Below are 17,500 nucleotides of genomic sequence, written 5' to 3'. Positions count from 1 at the left end.
ATGGTCCAATGACAGAAAAACAACTGCTCTTAAATTGAATAATATGTCCACTGGATTCTGAGTTATAGTTCAGGCCGGAACACTTCAGTTAAATTAGTTGCATTTCAATGTGAGGTAGAGATCGCTACCCTCCCATCAGCCTCCATGGAGCGTGCTGCAGGCAGAGCAGCATCAATGACACAGGTTGTGCGTCAGGTTGTGTGTTTGCAGTGAAGCAGGAGGAGTTACACAGAGCGTGCACAGAGACCTGCTGCTTTGTGACTGCGCTCGACTTCTTCACCTTAATCCTGAACTAACGCTATATGATCGATATTCATCTGAATACAGTGAGTTCCATTAACTATTTGTTTGTGGGGGTTTTTATCTTTGGTGTTCCTGCGAAGCCCTTTGTGACTCCTGTTTGTTTTAGTCTTTGTAAAAACATTTAACTCCTCTTGAACTTCATGTGCGACGTACATGAACTCATCTTGTGTTCATATCTGGAGTGTGCGTTAGTTCACTGGAGGTTCTTCAATATTCAGACTCACAAAAGACGTCACAACTCCTGCATCGGCCCAGATCAGAAACAGAAGAAGCAATGACTCACACTTTTAAATTTAAACTGCTTTTATCACCAGTTTATCGCAGGACACAAGAATAAAATTCCTGCACACACACACACACACACACACACACACACACACACACAGTCTGACTCACAGAGGTCATGTGGTGGAGCAGCCAGCTTTTCACAGCGCTCCATCCAGTCCACTGTGTTTGTATGTGGTGTGTGTGTGTGTGTGTGTGTGTGTGTGTGTGTGTGTGTGTGTGTGTGTGTGTGTGTGTGTGTGTGTGTGTCCATGCCTGAGTAATAGCCGCTGGAGGGGCTAAGATGACTGGATACATCCAGACAGATCAAGCCTGTGCCTAATTGGCCAGTCATTATCCTGTTAGCCTGCATGTGTGTGTGTGTGTGTGTGCAGTGTGAGTACGTGTCTATTGTTGTGTTTACCAGACGCAACATTGACATCGACACTGGGCGGTCCTGCGTGTGTGTGTGTGTGTGTGTGTGTGTGTGTGTGTGTGTGTGTGTGTGTGTGTGTGTGTGTGTGTGTGAGGCTGCTGGCTGATGTGAAAGGATCAGACAGGTCAGTCCGAGGAGACACACTAACAAGAAGACGCTGAACTCCACAGCACACGCTGACTGGCAGAAGCAACACACACACACACCTACTTGTGGACGACACAGTGGTGGAGACAGGCGGAGAACCAGCTGCACCCCCTGAAGATCCTCTTAGATTGTGCTGGAAACTTTTTGCTTCTGTCCCAATTATTGCAAAATGCATAATTTCCTGTGCATCCGGGTCCTGCGTGCAACCGTATAAGGGCAATTTGTCATATAGATAACGAGTCTGCACAGTGGTGACCATGACGCCTCAGCCTGTTTCTATATCCTCCAATAACCAGTTCAAACCAAGCTGATCAGAAACGTGAACACTTGAACATCAGTTGGATAAGAAACGACCTAAAATGTTCCATATATGTAGCTGCATGCCGTCCATCTTTATATACAGTCAATGGGGCCACGTACTTTTATTATTTATATTGTTCTTATTACAGGATCAATCTAATCTACTCTCTTTTTAAATGAATCTCCTGTTACACTACATTATGTTTTTTTTTTTCTTTTCAAATCACTGCAGGTAACTATGGTATGAACCATGTGCTGGATTTTGTTGCAAATCAATTTACAGAAACCTTATGCAGCCCAGTGTGTGTGTGTGTGTGTGTGTGTGTGTGTGTGTGTGTGTGTGTGTGTGTGTGTGTGTGTGTGTGTGTGTGTGTGTGTGTGTGTGTGTGTGTGTGTGTGTGTGTGTGTGTGTGTGTGTGTGTGTGTGTGTGTGTGTGTGTGGCTGCCGTCTCTTTCTATATCTGTCGGGATCTTTCTCTCTTTTCTCCTCTTTCTCTCCCTTTTGTCTTCTTGCTAGTTTCCATTTCCCTTTGTGTCTGTTTCGTTTTCAGTTTTTCTTCAGCTTCATTGATTTTTCTTTCTCTTGTCTCTACTTCTTTCATTTTCCTTGCTTCTTTTTATTCTATCTTCCTCCTCCTCTTTCTCTCCTCATCCCTCCCTCCCTGGCCTCCTCCAAATGTTCTCCTCCTTTCTTTTCTCCTCACTTTCTCCGTCTTTTCTTTGAGAGAGAGAAAGAAAGAAAGAGAGAGAGATTGAGTGAATCGGAAACAATTAGAGAGCAGAAATTTTTGGCAGCAATAATATTGGTGAGCTCTGCAAAAATGTGCGTGTTCCTCTTTCGTTAATTAAAATGGCTTTCTGATGGCCGCAAGCAAGCCCTGCCAAACACACTGACCTCACACAAACACACACTCTCACACACAAACACAAACACACACTCTCACACACAAACACACTCACACACACTCTCTCTCTCTCTCTCCTCTTCCTTTCACTCTTATCTCTTCTTCCCACTGCAGGCGGCTACTCAAAGCAAACAATTAATCACAAACACACAAACAAAAGCATGTATGCAAACAGACTGAACACATGCACGCTCTCACACACACACACACACACACACAGATCCTGCTAACAAGTGCATCAACCTATTACAGAGCGAGAGACAAGTGGTATTTTTGCATATGCTCCATTTTCAGGCAAAATTCCAAAATGGCTGAATATCTTTGTGATTGAGTAAAAGAGCGAATACAACTTTTTTGTGATTATAACGTTTAGAGCTGAAACATCTGCAGTTTGGCCCCGGGGCACAGTTAACCGCACGTTAACTGTGCCTGTAAATAAAATCTCTCCTTCACCTCAGTGTCCACATACACTGAAGTGACACCCTGCGCTACATCGATTGATTAAGATTCAGGATCATTCAACAGAAGTCTGGTGACAACCTGGTGCTGAAATCTTGGCATCAGTCTTCGCTTTTGATTTTAAAAATACGATTTTGAACAAAGCACAGAGTTCTGTAGGCCTTCAGGCTTTGTTCACTGTACTTCCAGAAAACTCCATCTCCACATTGCCCGTTTGCGTTTCCTGACACTAACCAGTTCAATATATCATTATGTGTAATAAGCAAACTCCGAATAACAATCTCCTCGTCGAATTCAAGTTACTGCAGCGATGTGCAAATGTGAAAGAGCATCTCTGGCCTGTTTGTCCGTTCTGGGCGACTGTAGAGACGTGACCGTGGAACCATTCTCACATAGCAAGAGCACTATAGTTTTAAATATAAGGTGGTTACACAGTTGAAAATTACATCTGATTTCTGCAAATAGATCCTTGTAATTTCTACACATTATACTTTTAGGCTTCTCGTTGTGTTTGCTTTACATTTTCAAGACACGTATTAACTTCCACCGTCACACAAACTATTCACAGCTGCATCACAAGTTCATTTGGTCGCTCAACCTTTCCAGAGCCTGACCCGGTGCCTGTAAGCTCACAGCTGCTGTGCCAGAGAATTTCCTCCATGATGGAGCATAATAAACTAAGTGTTTAAAAAGAATCCTCCTCTGTCCACACACTCAGAGCCCAAACCTCCACAAAACCACCCACACCTTTTCAAATCTGCCTCCGTCTAAGTCATCCTGTGAAAAATGTCCTTGTGTACCAGTGTGCTTGTCTGTGTGTGCGTGTGTGCGCGCGTGCGTGTGTGTGTGTTCAGCCGAGTGTGTTTGTGTTTTCAGCTGATGAGGCATTTTGGCGTGGCGCTGAGGCTGTGCTTTAGGGGAGCCGGGCCTGATGAGGGGGAGATTTTAAATCACACCAAATGAAGCTTTATCAAATAAATGAAAGTGTGTAGCACTCGACTCAGCAAGAGTCGGTTCCTTTATGGGAGTGACGCAAGCAACCCTCCCCTCCTCCCCCACACACCCTCCTCCTCACCCCTGCCTCTCTCCTCCTCCTCCTCCTCCTCCTCCTCCTCCTCCTCCTCCTCCCTGCTGCTGCCTGAGAAATAGCAGGAAACAGGTGAGAACACGGTCATACATCAGAGCAATGTGGACTCCGCTGGGTCTGGAAGTAAATTCACTCGTTGAGACCGAAAGCAAAATGAAGATTAGTTTGTTTTAGACCTTCACAGATTCAGTGGGAGACAAGGTGAAGATGCTGTCATGTGAATTAACGAGTAACTCCACCCAGTCCAGTTACTGTGTGTGTGATGCTCCAGTCTGCTCCACCCTGCGTCCTACGTCACCTCACACTGTGTTTTAGTGCAGAGATACATCACACCAGGGTGTGGCCACATATAAAACACACCACGCCTGAACACGGCCACCGGAGAACACGGCCACGATTTTTCTCCATGAAAGATCCAATATGGAGTCACTTTCAATCGTCTTGAGCTTATTATTAGTTTGAAAGAACATCACAAAGAAATATTACTAATCACGTCTGTTTGGTTCCCTTTGTTTTTCAGAAAAAAATAAATAAGTGCTGTATGTACATGTATTGAAGACTCAGGGTCTTTCTTCACCAACGCTGTTAAACAGTAAATTTAAAATTTGTCACCTAAATATGATTTTTCAATAAACTGAACCAAAAACAGATCTAACTGCATCAGAAACTTACATAATTGAGTTTCTTGTTTTCGTGGAACGCAGAATTTTAAGTCTGGACCACAGTGCACTTCCGTTCAGAACGGGGTCTAGAGACAATTCTGCTCAATGATTTTGACGTTGAGCCATTTTTCTAGTTAAGTTTGACGTGAAGTGAAGAAGCTGTTTTGTCATTTGTTGAATTATATTCATAGTATATAGTATTATTAGTTTTTTAATATAAATATGAAAGATAAATCATCTGAACAAATCATGACGGTGCAACCTTTCTTAAAACTACGGAGTTTGATTTGGCCTCAAGATTTAAAGATCGTAAAAGCTACATGGATCTGCCGTCGGTTTTGACAGACAAGACTCTCAATACATGAAGTATTTCATATATATAAATATAGTTTGCCAACATGTTAAAAGACTCTTCCTCTCCCTTTCTTCCTCTTCCTCTCTCCATCTTCTCTCTACCTCCCTCTGTCATCTATCCGTCCATCTGCTCCCTCCTTCTCTCGGCTCCGGCAGACGGCCTCAGCAGGTTGAACACTCGTCTCAAAATCCCTCCACATCTCTCCTCCATCTCCGTTCTTGCTCAGCCATCTTGCCGTCTCTCCATCCTCTCCACCTCTACCTCCGCTTGCCCTCACTCCCTCGCTCCCTCCTTCCCATCTTGCTCCACTCTTCTCCTCCATGAACCGCTATATATAGACATGTGAAAGATAAAAGGGTGCGTGTCTCGCTCGCTCTCTTACCCCAGCTCTTATTCATTTGTGGAAGAAGCTTGTTTTTTTGTGCACAATCACACACAAACACACACACAGACACACACACACACACACACACACACACACAAACACACACACAGACACGTCCAAAACTTTCTCTTTTCTTGCTGTGCTGAGCCGAGCCATTGGATCCACCATTTTCAAACCCAATGTAGACCACACACAAATACACGAGTGAGTAACACAAATTAGAGGTCACACACACACACACACACACACACACACACACACACACACACACACACACACACACACACACATGCATAAGTACATAAACAAATTATTCACACACATACACACGTGCATAAACACAGTAACACTTGCAGCATCTTCCATGATGCAACTCAGGGAAACTATCTCATCTCTTGGGTGTGACAGCTGTGTACACACACACACACACACACACACACACACACACACACACACACACACACACACACACACACACACACACACACACACACACACACAGAGGTGGGAAGTAATGAAGTACAAATACTTTGTTACACTACATAAGTAGATTTTTCAGGTATCTGTACTTGACTTGCATATTCATTTTAAAGTTAATTAATTAAAGTTTTTACTTCCTACATTTTAACACAATCTGTTATTTTGTATTTTGCATCATTTCCATCTGTGGCCTTATTTAAGTTAACACATTTACACATTTCCTCCTGAACAACTGCTCACAAATCTTTTCTTACTTTCACCTGTGTTTAGTTATAAGTTTCTTTATTCTTTTTGAGTTTGGTTTAAGTTAAATCGTCTTTGTTCTACATCAATGTGACTTGATTCTCAGTTTGCTTTGCACAGATACGGCCGGAAGCAAACTTTTATACGTTTTATAAGTATATTTCAGAACCTGTAGGGGTTGAATCAGTGCTTATACTGATTGTAGAAGAAAGAAGAAAAAGATGTAATGAAGATGAAATGTGAAATGTGAATATACAGAGAAAAACTAATGAAAAAACTAAAAGTGTAAAAATGCAACGTGCAGTAAAACGAGAACATCATGACATCACAGGTTGAGATCAACACAGAGCACATGAAACAGTCTCCACTGCTGCTTTTAACTCTGGCAGGTAACTGTGCTGCAGCAGCTTCTTTTGTGGGTCGGCCATCATGTGGAGTCCTGCTCTATTTTAGAAATCCACTCGTCCTCTGAATTATTCAAACTCAGAGCCTGGTGAATGCACCAGAGGCAAAAAAGTTTCTTATTTTGAGGCTACTTGTTTATTTCTCTCCAACTGGTCACATTGTCAGTCTCATTTTTTGGCTTCAGGTTTTTTTTTTTGATTTCTGGACTAAAAACACGAGAAAGCCTCCCAACAAAGTATCAAATAACAATGAAAAGGTACAGGTTAAAATCCGTGGCAGAGAGATACTTAATTTTCCAGAGAGCCGGATGTGGGCTCAAGTTGAACAAAGCAGTTCAGTAAAGCTTAGAGTCGACTTGGTCCTTTGTCCAACTTGTACAATTGACGAATTCGAGAGGCGGAAACGATAAAATCTCTCAAAATAAAAGTTTGGGGTTGGTTGTGAGGCACATTGGCTACAACACGCCTTCAAAATAAGGTAGTGAGGCGCAGCGGTCAATTTAAGGCGAGCTGAACCATATTAATACTCAAATACCTTAAACAATAATATAAGAACTGATTTACAGTTATATTCTAACTCTACATATTTAAAGCAATGTATTAAATGTACCTTCTTCATGATCTATCTAAACTATTATTATTGTCATCATCTGGATTTCAGTATCAGACCTTGAATCCAACAAAAGCTTTAATTTTCAAAACTGCCTAAATCCTTCGTCCTAAATCTTTCATTAAAAAAAAACTACACAGCTTCCACTTCGAACCTCCTCCAGCCAACGGCCTCACATCTCTCCTCCATCTTTCCCTCTTCGTCTTCCCTCCCTCGCTTTCTCACGCCATCCTGAGTCAAGGCCTCGTTCTCTTCCATCTTAATCTGGACCACTTGTGCCGGAAGAGAGTCCTCTACTGTTCCTTTCCATCTCGCCCTCCGTCTCCTTTGTTCGCTTTCCCCCCCTCTCACTCCCTCCATCTTTAACTCAGCCGGGCCAAAGGCTACAGCGTCAGCATCTCTTCGCCAGGACAGAGGGTGAAATTGAGTAAGGGAAGGAAAAGAAGGAGAGAAGAGGTAAGTAGAAAGAAAGAAAGAAAGAAAGTGAGGATGCAGGGCAGCGGGGTGAGCGAGGAGGAGTGGAAGTAGTGAAATGTAGCGAAGAAAAGAGGCAGAGAAAGGAAGTAAGAGAAGAATAGAAAAGAAAAAGAAGGTGAAGATCGAAAAGAGGGAGAAATAAATGGCGGAAAGAGTGGAAGCAGTAACAAGGTGAGGAAGAGGGAAGGAGAGAGAGAATGGAGAGATGGCTGAAGAAGAGAGGCAATAAAGAGAGGAAGAAAATGAAGGCATGAAACCAGGAGGTGAAAGAATGAAGGAAAGATGGAGAAACACAGATAAAGATGGAGAGATGGAGCAGCATGGAAGACATTAAAGAAAAAGGTGATGAAGCAGGAGAGTATGTAAAAAGAGAGAAGATGATGGATGGAGGGTGAGAGCAGAAAATACATAAAGTAGTGAAAGAGGAGAAAGAATGAAGAGAATGCAGCCGTGGAGGAAGAGATGGAAGTAAAGATGGAGGGCGATGGAGGATAGAAGGAGGGAAGAAGGAGGTGAAGGGAAGAGGGAGCGAGGGAGGGAGGGAGTCGCATGCGCAAGATGGGAAGAGGAAAGGAGGCGAAGATGAGAAGGAAGAGAGATGGAGGGAGAGAAGAGCGGAGAGAGAGGAGGATAAAGGGAGGAGGAGATGGAAGGAAAGATAGACAGAGAGGAGGGAAAATTGCAGCATTTTTTATCATTCTGAGTGAGTGGGCTCCATAAAAGTAGGTTACACACACACAGACACACACACACACACACACAGACACACACACGTTCGCACACATGCTGCAGCTGCTTCAGCAGAACAAAAATGGAGATGGTGCATGTAGCCGTGTGTGTGTGTGTGTGTGTGTGTGTGTGTGTGTGTGTGTGTGTGTGTGTGTGTGTGTGTGTGTGTGTGTGTGTGTGTGTGTGTGTGTGTGTGTGTGTGAGAGCCACCAGCTAAAGAAGAAAACACCAAGTGGACGTTTGAGCAGGAAGAAGCTGAATGAGAAGAACCTCTGACATCATCCGGTGCTGAAGTGTTTGTTTTAGTTCAGATCGCAAAAGAAACATCAACGGACGAATTCTGCTCATATTCAGGTCGATAATTACTGAATCACTTAATTATTCTACGGAGGCGTTTTTTTTACATATTCACAAATAACCTATATAACACGAGAGGAGAGCAAAGCTTAGAGAAACGTCCAGTGTCTCCTTTAAAAGCAGATTTTATTTGTTTTTATCGTTTTTCTTTAACATTGCGATATCGGACGTGTTTGATATTTTCACCACTTTAATGGTTTTACCAGATTTAAATGTGGTTTCATACGAGGACTGTTGGACCCGAGCAGAGGTTTGATCTCCAGGTAACGTTTTAGTTTCCTGAGAAGAAAGACCTTTGTCTGAAAGGGATTTAATCTGTCCCTTCAAGTGGATCCTCTGCAAAATGTAATATAACTTTCTTTCTTGTCCATCCCGACATTTACTGAAATAAACAGACAGACAGGGGTGTAATTGTAAACATTGTACTGACACACACACACACACACACACACACACACACACACACACACACACTCTCAGTACATGCATGTTCAGGCCTGCAGGTCAAACTCAATGAGGTCCAATGGAATGTCAATGGAGCTGTAGTCTGAGCAATGAGCAAACAAACACACACACACACACACACACACACACACACACACACACACACACACACACACACACACACACACACACACACACACACACACACACACACACACACACACACACACACGCACACACACACAGGTCTGATGTGTGAAGAGGTGGGCTAACTAACATCCCACAGCGTCCTGCTAGCTCAGCAGCCGTAAAAATGTCAAGAGAACTGATGGCCGACTAGTCTGTCTTCTCTCATACACACACACACACACACACACACACACACACACACACACACACACACACACACACACACACACGTTCACCTTAGCCACAAATCTAAACATCCCCTCCTCCCATGTCACTTGCACACCCACTCACACACTCATGTACACACACAAACATGCACGTACACAAGCTCACACTTTGCCCATAAAAAGATGATGCACACAGCCAGAGTGCTTCTGTGCACGTTTACAACAAACGCACAACTGTACGCGGGCATGAAAAATCAGACACACACAGCTCGGCAGCAGGTCTCAGGGTTCTGAAGATGTTTGCTAGTCAAATTCAAAAGAAGAGAAAAAACAAATGGACGCCAGGAGAAGAAGAACGTGAATTCTTCATATTTAAAGATTTCAAATGTCAAATTCTGGACTTCTTCTCAACGGGGAAGCTTTTCCCGATCGTAACCGAGGGATTTCAGTCGCCTCGCCACTACTTCAGTTGAGACGCTTGTACGTTAGAAAAATGTTGGACACTTAACGTCCAAATTCTTTGTCTCTGAACACGATATTTTGCCGAAATGACAAAAAAAATAAACTCTCCGGGAAGCGACAATCGTGTGGTCGTTCCTCAAATGGCAGGAGATGAAATTAGCTGGTAACAGTAGAAAATAGAAAACGATTAAAACCTGAAGGATGCTCATACTTATTATCACAACATGCTCAGGATGTTTGTCGCGCTGGGCTCTGTGGCGTTCATGTCGGGGGTGTGAATACAACCGTAAGCCCTTTGTAGTTTTTTCAGAATGGGCTCAATAGCTGGATTATGTGAGTCCATGTAAACAGAGTCAATGGGGGAGACGCTTCCCGCTCGGCAGCTTTGGCTGATAAAGTGAATTTCTCCGAACAATCCTGCCTTCAAGCACTTTTTCTTGATCCAAATTCAATCCTGCAACATGTGTAAACTGCAGCTCCATGTGTGTGTGAGCCTGCGATCGATGCCACCGCTCCTCGGCGGTTACACAACGCGGCCGCACGTGACTGGTAGTAGTACCGCGACTGTTACTAGTCTGATTTCACACCGTCACTCTCCCGTTCGCCGCTCGCTTCCATCACACACTTTCATCCCTTCCTCCAGAAAGCTTCCTGCCCTCCCTCATTCATCATGGTTCCTTAAATAAAAGCAACTTGTCATGTTATGTCAATAGCTAATATCCTGTATATTGTACTGCCTGCATCTGCTATATAGATAATGATTGCTCACGTGCACGCGTCTGTGAGCGCACGCGTCTGTGCAAGGTGATTGGCTGATGAATGATGAATGTCCAGGAAATGAGGAGTTCAGCAGCGAGGGGAAGCAAACGCATGACATCAGCAGCTTCTGCATTAGTCACCAAATCACATCGGCACAGCGGAGCACTATCCCGTTATTTAGTACGAGCAGACACACACACACACACACACACACACACACACACACACACACACACACACACACACACACACACACACACACACACACACACACACACTAAAATATCACATACAGGGTGTGTGTGTGTGTGTTGTGCTCGTGCTGCTGTGGTGACTCATCAACCCAGTGAATCACACAGAGATCTGATTTAGAAACCGACTGCATCCACCTGACTGCCGCTTCCACCGCACACACACACACACACACACACACACACACACACACACACACACACACACAATCAGACATGTAAAAACTACACTCAGACACACATGAAAACGGATATTTGATGTTTTCATATAAATTATTAATGACCTTAAAGTTCAATCGAATTTTATCCGAGTGGAAACATAATTTTAACAACATTCATACATTAATAGAAAATAAAACACTTTGACCTAAAGGAAAGTACTTGTTTATAAAAACCAATGATGAGTATGACGTGGAAGGTAAAATGTCATTGAACACTATTGGCTGAGATCATGAAGTCAGACGAATAATAAAAACTTTAAACCCTCCGATAACAAATGCTGCAAAACGTATTTGTAAACTCATTCATATTAGGTATAAAATAGCTGCTGCATCTGATGGGTATTAATTATATAATTAGGTAAATCTTATATTAGACTTATGTTGGAGTATTTTCTTTGTAAGTCAGATTTCACATAAAGCGTTCAAACTAGTTTATTTTTCTACACAAACCTTTTTTACTCCAAAGTGAATTAATCACGTTGGATTTTGAGGTGAAAATGGATGTTTTTAATATCACTGTCAGGATGGTTGAGTCTTACGGCTCTCACTAAATACCTGCCCGGCACCAGAGAGCAGAGATCTGATTTAAGTAATTGAAAACTAAAATAATCTGAACAGCAGATCTACGAGCTACGTCTGTCTCTGGCCTTCTGAGATTAGAAGGCCAGAGCTAACATTGGGTAATAACGTAATTAGAAGGAAACGCTGTTGGTAGATTAAAGGTCCAGTGTGTAAGATTCAGGTGAAAGGATCTATTGGCATATAGTGATGTTTTCACCAGTGTGTTTCATCTAAATTGTACAAATTGTTGTTTTCTTTACCCCAGAATATACTTTCATACTTAAATATAAAGTATTTAAATACTTTATATTTGCATCAGGAGCGGGTCCGCTCTACGGAGGCAGCCATGTTTTTTACAGTCGTCCAGACTGGATAAACTAAACCTTTTGAGTTTTTATGACAACTGCAGGTTTCCACAGGTTCTCTTTCATGTTTGAAAGGTGGAGGGTGAGGTGAGGGCTGTTCAGCTGCAACATGACACTTCACCACTAGATGTCACTAAATTCTACACACCAAAGTATTAACAAATATGTCTACCAACTCTTCCACGGTGGCTAATTCTGCTCCTGATGCCATCGTTTCATATGATTTCTCCTTTGCTCTTGTGGATTTCATTTAGTTCATGTACAATGTAATTGTGCTAGTTTACGTTATCTTGAGTCCATTGTGTTTTAAATCGTCTTTTTATCGGGGGTTAGGGTTAGGGTTAGCTGAGCTCACAGTCAACGTCCAGGAGCCTTAATAACTTTAATAAGGAGACGGCAGCCGGTGACTCTGCCTCCTTGTCCTCCTTTAACACCAAATCCGCATTACACTGCAGATAAGTCTGCAGCCGAAAAGAAAACCAACTTCCGCTCGCTCGCCGTCCCTGATAATTTGGACTTCGGCTTCAAGGGATTTGAGAGCGCGCTCATCTCCGCACGCAAAAAACCTCCCAATTAGCAGGTGAGCTGGGAGTGAGGAATACCAGTCTGCCTCTCTGGAAGCGTTTCGGAGCAGGAGACGGGTGAAGGGATGTGTGGCTCAAATAATTAGCCCAATACCAGAGTCCCCTGTCGCCCAATAGTTAATTAAAAGCTCACCCAGTGTGTGTGAGTGTGTGTGAGTGTGTGTGTCCAGAGGATTAAAGACTGTAATTATAATTATGTCCTCTCCTCTGTCTGTTTTTTTTCCCACCTTCTCCTAACACATTCTCTCTTGGTATTTTTACAACCACACACTTCTCACACACACACACACACACACACACACACACACACACACACACACACACACACACACACACACACACACACACACACACACACACACACACACACACACACACACACACACACACACACACACACACACACACACACAGGACCACCATGGTTAAAATCCGTGGTGGGTTTCTTCCAGGTTTTCATACAGCGTCTCAGTAAGAATTCACACTAACACTGTAATGAGTCAAGTGAAGAACTAAAAAAAATGTATAATACGGTGAAATCTAAATATTGATTGATTGATGTGATTTATTGAAACCAGAAACAAACTCTAAAATATCAGAATTCTTAAAAATATTTAAATGTTGACTTTATTGCAACTTTTACACTTTCCCCCCCAATGACTGTAAATAAAGATGGACGACATGACAGCTCCGTAAAAAAAAAGAGAAGCCAGTTCATCTTGATCACCCCCTGGTGGTTGGTTGAGATATTTAAGACTGGGAGGACGTGGAACCGCTTCGTCCATCTCTATCTACAGTCATCGGTTTTTACTCTTTAGAATATTGGTTTATGCACAAGGAAGACATAGAACACACCATCCCATAAGATACGACTGTCCGCCGGGAATACCGCACAGTTGTCATGGCAACAATATCCCTGGTCCAACTAAAGCAAAGCTTGATCACGATCCAGCTTGTTACCGTTAAAAGCAGAGGAATCGTGCTCAGAGGAAAGAGCAGAAACATGATCCCAACTGAAGGAGCACGTGTGGCAAGGATTTTATTTATATATTGGATATTTTAGGAATATATAGAAATGCTGTTCTGTAGCAAAATGAGACATCTTATCCGTCCCCGGTTATACACGTCCTCTTCTCTATCTGTCCTCGCCACAGTAATCCCCCGTGAGCGCTGAGCAGCGCTGTGATTGGACGAGCCCTGGGATACCTAATGACATTGACATCTCATCCTCTCTGGTTCAAACACACGACCTGTGACCCAGAGATCTGAGGCCGGTATTGGCGTGGGCGACCCCGGCTAATGTAGCCGTCCTGCTGATGGACTGAGAGTCAGCGTGAGGGGACAAACTGCTGAGACAATCCAGTCCACCAGACTGTGGCTGCAGACTCAACACACAGCTACGTTCTCACACATGATTTCTTTACACATGGAACACAGAGACGTGGTTCAAGTTACGACTGGTGACGAGAACGTTCTACTACAGGTGCACATCCCATGTGACACCTGAATGCAGGTTTAACAGACAAATCCAGTTCTACGTGTAATTTAAAGCAGTTTGAGATCATAGTGGATTCTACGTTACTCTCTTCATGTTTAAGGCTCATAAAACATCAATAAATTTACAAATCAGGACTATACCCAGAGGACGAGGAGATGAATTGACTTGTTTTGTGTTTGCGGTTGATGAGGTCAGACGGACGGTTTGTTTGACGTCTCCGTCCCCTGAGGACGACGAGGAGGTCACAGGCCGGGGTCACGAGGAGGCGTGGCTGACAAACAGCTGCTGATTGTGAAAACACTCCCTCCTCCATTTTCTCCTCCCGTTCTCTTCCAGGTTCCCTCCCACTTCTGATCGGACTGATGGAGATAGATTACAGAGCAAAGTCCGCCTTTTCTACCCAATTGGACTTTTATATATCAGGAATATTTCTCCACAATCTTACGTGGAAATAATTGAGGACCATAACAGGACACTATAATTAATCTGAACCTAGATTACTTTATTTTTTGATAAAGTTAGAATCTCCTGGTGACAGTGTGACCCACTTATTTAATTTATTAAGAAAGTGTTCAGGTGTTGTTTTCATGACTTTTGCCATCATTTCTAGCAAAGTATCTAAAACACAAAGTCAAACCGGTTTTACTTTTTTAGTCCAAATCACTAATTCATTTATTAACAACGTCTATCTTTAGGTCTTAATTATGAGAAACTCCATAAAATCAACCAAGGAAAAGAAACACAAGGCGTCTTTACAGCAAAGTGGCTTCATTTCAAACTAGAATGTCAGTAGAGCTCATACATGAATATGTATTTAGATCTGCACCACATTGCAAAAAATGTTGTAAAACATCACAAAGCTCAATAAAGTTATGAGTTTTCCTGGATGCTGCCATTTACTCGGATCGACACCAACATTTAGCAGCTTCTTCCCTGATCCACATCACATCCGTCCACCAGTATCATGGTAATCTGTCCCGTAATTTTAGTTTAGTAACAGACAAACAAATCAAACTAAAACAGCCTTGGTGGAGGTAATTACGGACAAGACGACAAGTTCTGAAATGATCCTTTAAAATCTGCAGAGTAAAACTGAACAGCTCTTTCTTTGTGGTCAGAGAGAAACAACAACACGTCCGACTATTTAACTAAAAGCCAAAATCAGCAGGATATTGGCAAACCATTGTATTGATCTGACCCCATCACACGCCATAAAACCCACCCTGAGAGCACCAACTAGCCTTTAGCTGATTAAAGTGTCACTTATCTATCGCCCTCCCCCCGTCACAGCTACACTCCTCTCAGTTATCCACTCATCCTCCTGCCCGTTGATTGACATGCCGCGCTGACCCCCCCCAGGCCCCACCCCCTCGGAGTGACAGGGCCAATCCGCCGGTTCGGCCAAGTGACACACTAACGTGGCGGACTGGTTGTCAGGCTGATTGACAGGCTGCTGATTCTGCAGCGTCGCAGTCAGCTGGACTGGACTCTCGCCGGGCTCAGCGCTGACCAATCACCTGCCAGCAACTTTGACTTTCCCCTGTAGATTATAATGAGGAGACGATGAAGTCTTTCTCTCCGTTTCACTACTTGTGCAAAACGACGTTTGAGGTGCAGTTTGTGTTCGACTTATTTTTAAACCTTCACGGCTTACGTGTTAGTTTTCTCACCTTTGGTCCAAGGACACGTTGACGTGATTTTGGAGACGACTTAAGTGAGGTTCTGATTTCCATGATCGTTAAACGTCAAATATTTAGGACGATTTCTCTCCTGAGAGTCTGAACAAGCTTCATGTCTTTGTTCTGAGGAACCTTTCACACCTGATATTTAGGCTCAGACTAAACTGAAGAGCATCTCTTTAAATAATCCATTTACTACAAGCTCACTTTTTTCTACCATAACATAAATCATAACTCTACCACCAACATCGGGTGGATTCACTGACTCGCTGCTCTTGGAAATGAAGCCTTACACGTCTTCGTGAGTATGAACCCTCGCGGATACTGTCTATCCAGAACAACTGCAGTTATTAGGTGTAATAATCTGGTGATGTGAACTACATGCTCTTCAAAGTGTCACTGCAACAACTGCACCATGAGCAAAGATCATGGATGGATGGATGGATGGATAAACAGATAGAAAGATAGAAAGATAGGAGGACATAGGTGTTTTATTTTAAAAACACAATCGCACTCCTATTCCACCACTTAGCCACAGCAAGGAATGATGGGTAATGGAATAGAAAAGCCAACAGCAGCTGGGGACCGCACTGCAAAACAAAACCAAGCTTCAAATTAGCTTTTGAAATACACTCGCTCCACAAGCACACACACGAACGCCAAGAACACACACTCACACCTAGACACACATGGACTGTAGACTCACACACACAGACACACACACACACACACACACAGATGTCTGCACTTGGCCTGTGTTTCTGGGGAGAGGCGCTCTGGGCTGCAGTGGAGGGGAGGAGGAAACCAGCGCAGATCAAACGCACACCGCGCCTGTCACTTCTCCTTCATTCCTCTCTCCTTCTCCCTTTTTTCTCTCCACTCCTCCACCGCTGCTCACTCCTCAGCCTCTCTCTCTCCTCCCTCTCTCGTTGCTGCGGTCTGCTCTCCACACTGCAGTCGACAGCAGAGGAAAACGGCGGAAGAGATGAGGCAGAGGAGGAGGAGGGAGGAGGCGAGAGAGGAGAAGAAGAGATGAAGCGAGAGTTGAGAGCGTCGATATCTCGCTCTTTTATTTGGTTGTAATACTCTGTACTTCTTCTCCTCCTGTCCTCACCCAACCCCAACACGCCCCTCGCTTCACAAACACGCACCACTCCTCTCCTCATCTATCTGGAACCTCCAATAATGTTCCACTGCAGCTCAATTACAATAATTACGATCATTAAGGTGATCATTTCCCGACACCAGCATTCATTACTTTGGCAAAATAACCATTAGAGGCAGACCGGCGTGGAAGGATGGGGGAGCAGCCCCTCGATGCAGACATTTTTACATGTGAGGTTGCTGGTTCAAATCCTACTAGACAGTATTTTAAAAAGAATAATATTTAGTCAAGCCCAAGGTGAGGTAATAAAATTGCTGATGTTGTGCAACCTGCAGCCAAAAACCTAAAGATTATCGGATTATAATCCTGCAACAGATCAATATATATGAATAAATATAAAAAATTTTGATTGAGGAATCAATAAGCAAAATTATTAATAGTCAATCATCTAATCATTTCAGTTGTCTACACACAAATAACTAGAACTCGTTCAATAGAGCGCATATCTCCACTAACGCCCCAGAGTCCCTTTAAATTCAATCAGGCTGCAGCAGATTACTCACACTGACACAGATCAGTCTCCTGATATTCCAACAGTATGAAAATATGTGG

General features: G+C 43.3%; 1 protein-coding gene across 1 annotated transcript in view; it reads right to left on the bottom strand.

The window, feature by feature from the left end:
- cacna1ab (calcium channel, voltage-dependent, P/Q type, alpha 1A subunit, b) overlaps positions 1-17,500 on the bottom strand; it is a 128,259-nt gene that overhangs the window by 80,730 nt on the left and 30,029 nt on the right. The gene's annotated exons all lie outside the window — the stretch shown is intronic.

The sequence above is a fragment of the Hippoglossus stenolepis genome, chromosome 2, assembly GCF_022539355.2.
Source record: "Hippoglossus stenolepis isolate QCI-W04-F060 chromosome 2, HSTE1.2, whole genome shotgun sequence".
NCBI classification, from domain to species: domain Eukaryota; kingdom Metazoa; phylum Chordata; class Actinopteri; order Pleuronectiformes; family Pleuronectidae; genus Hippoglossus; species Hippoglossus stenolepis.
The sequence above is the reverse complement of the archived record's forward strand: the minus strand, read 5'-3'. Positions and strand labels throughout refer to the sequence as shown.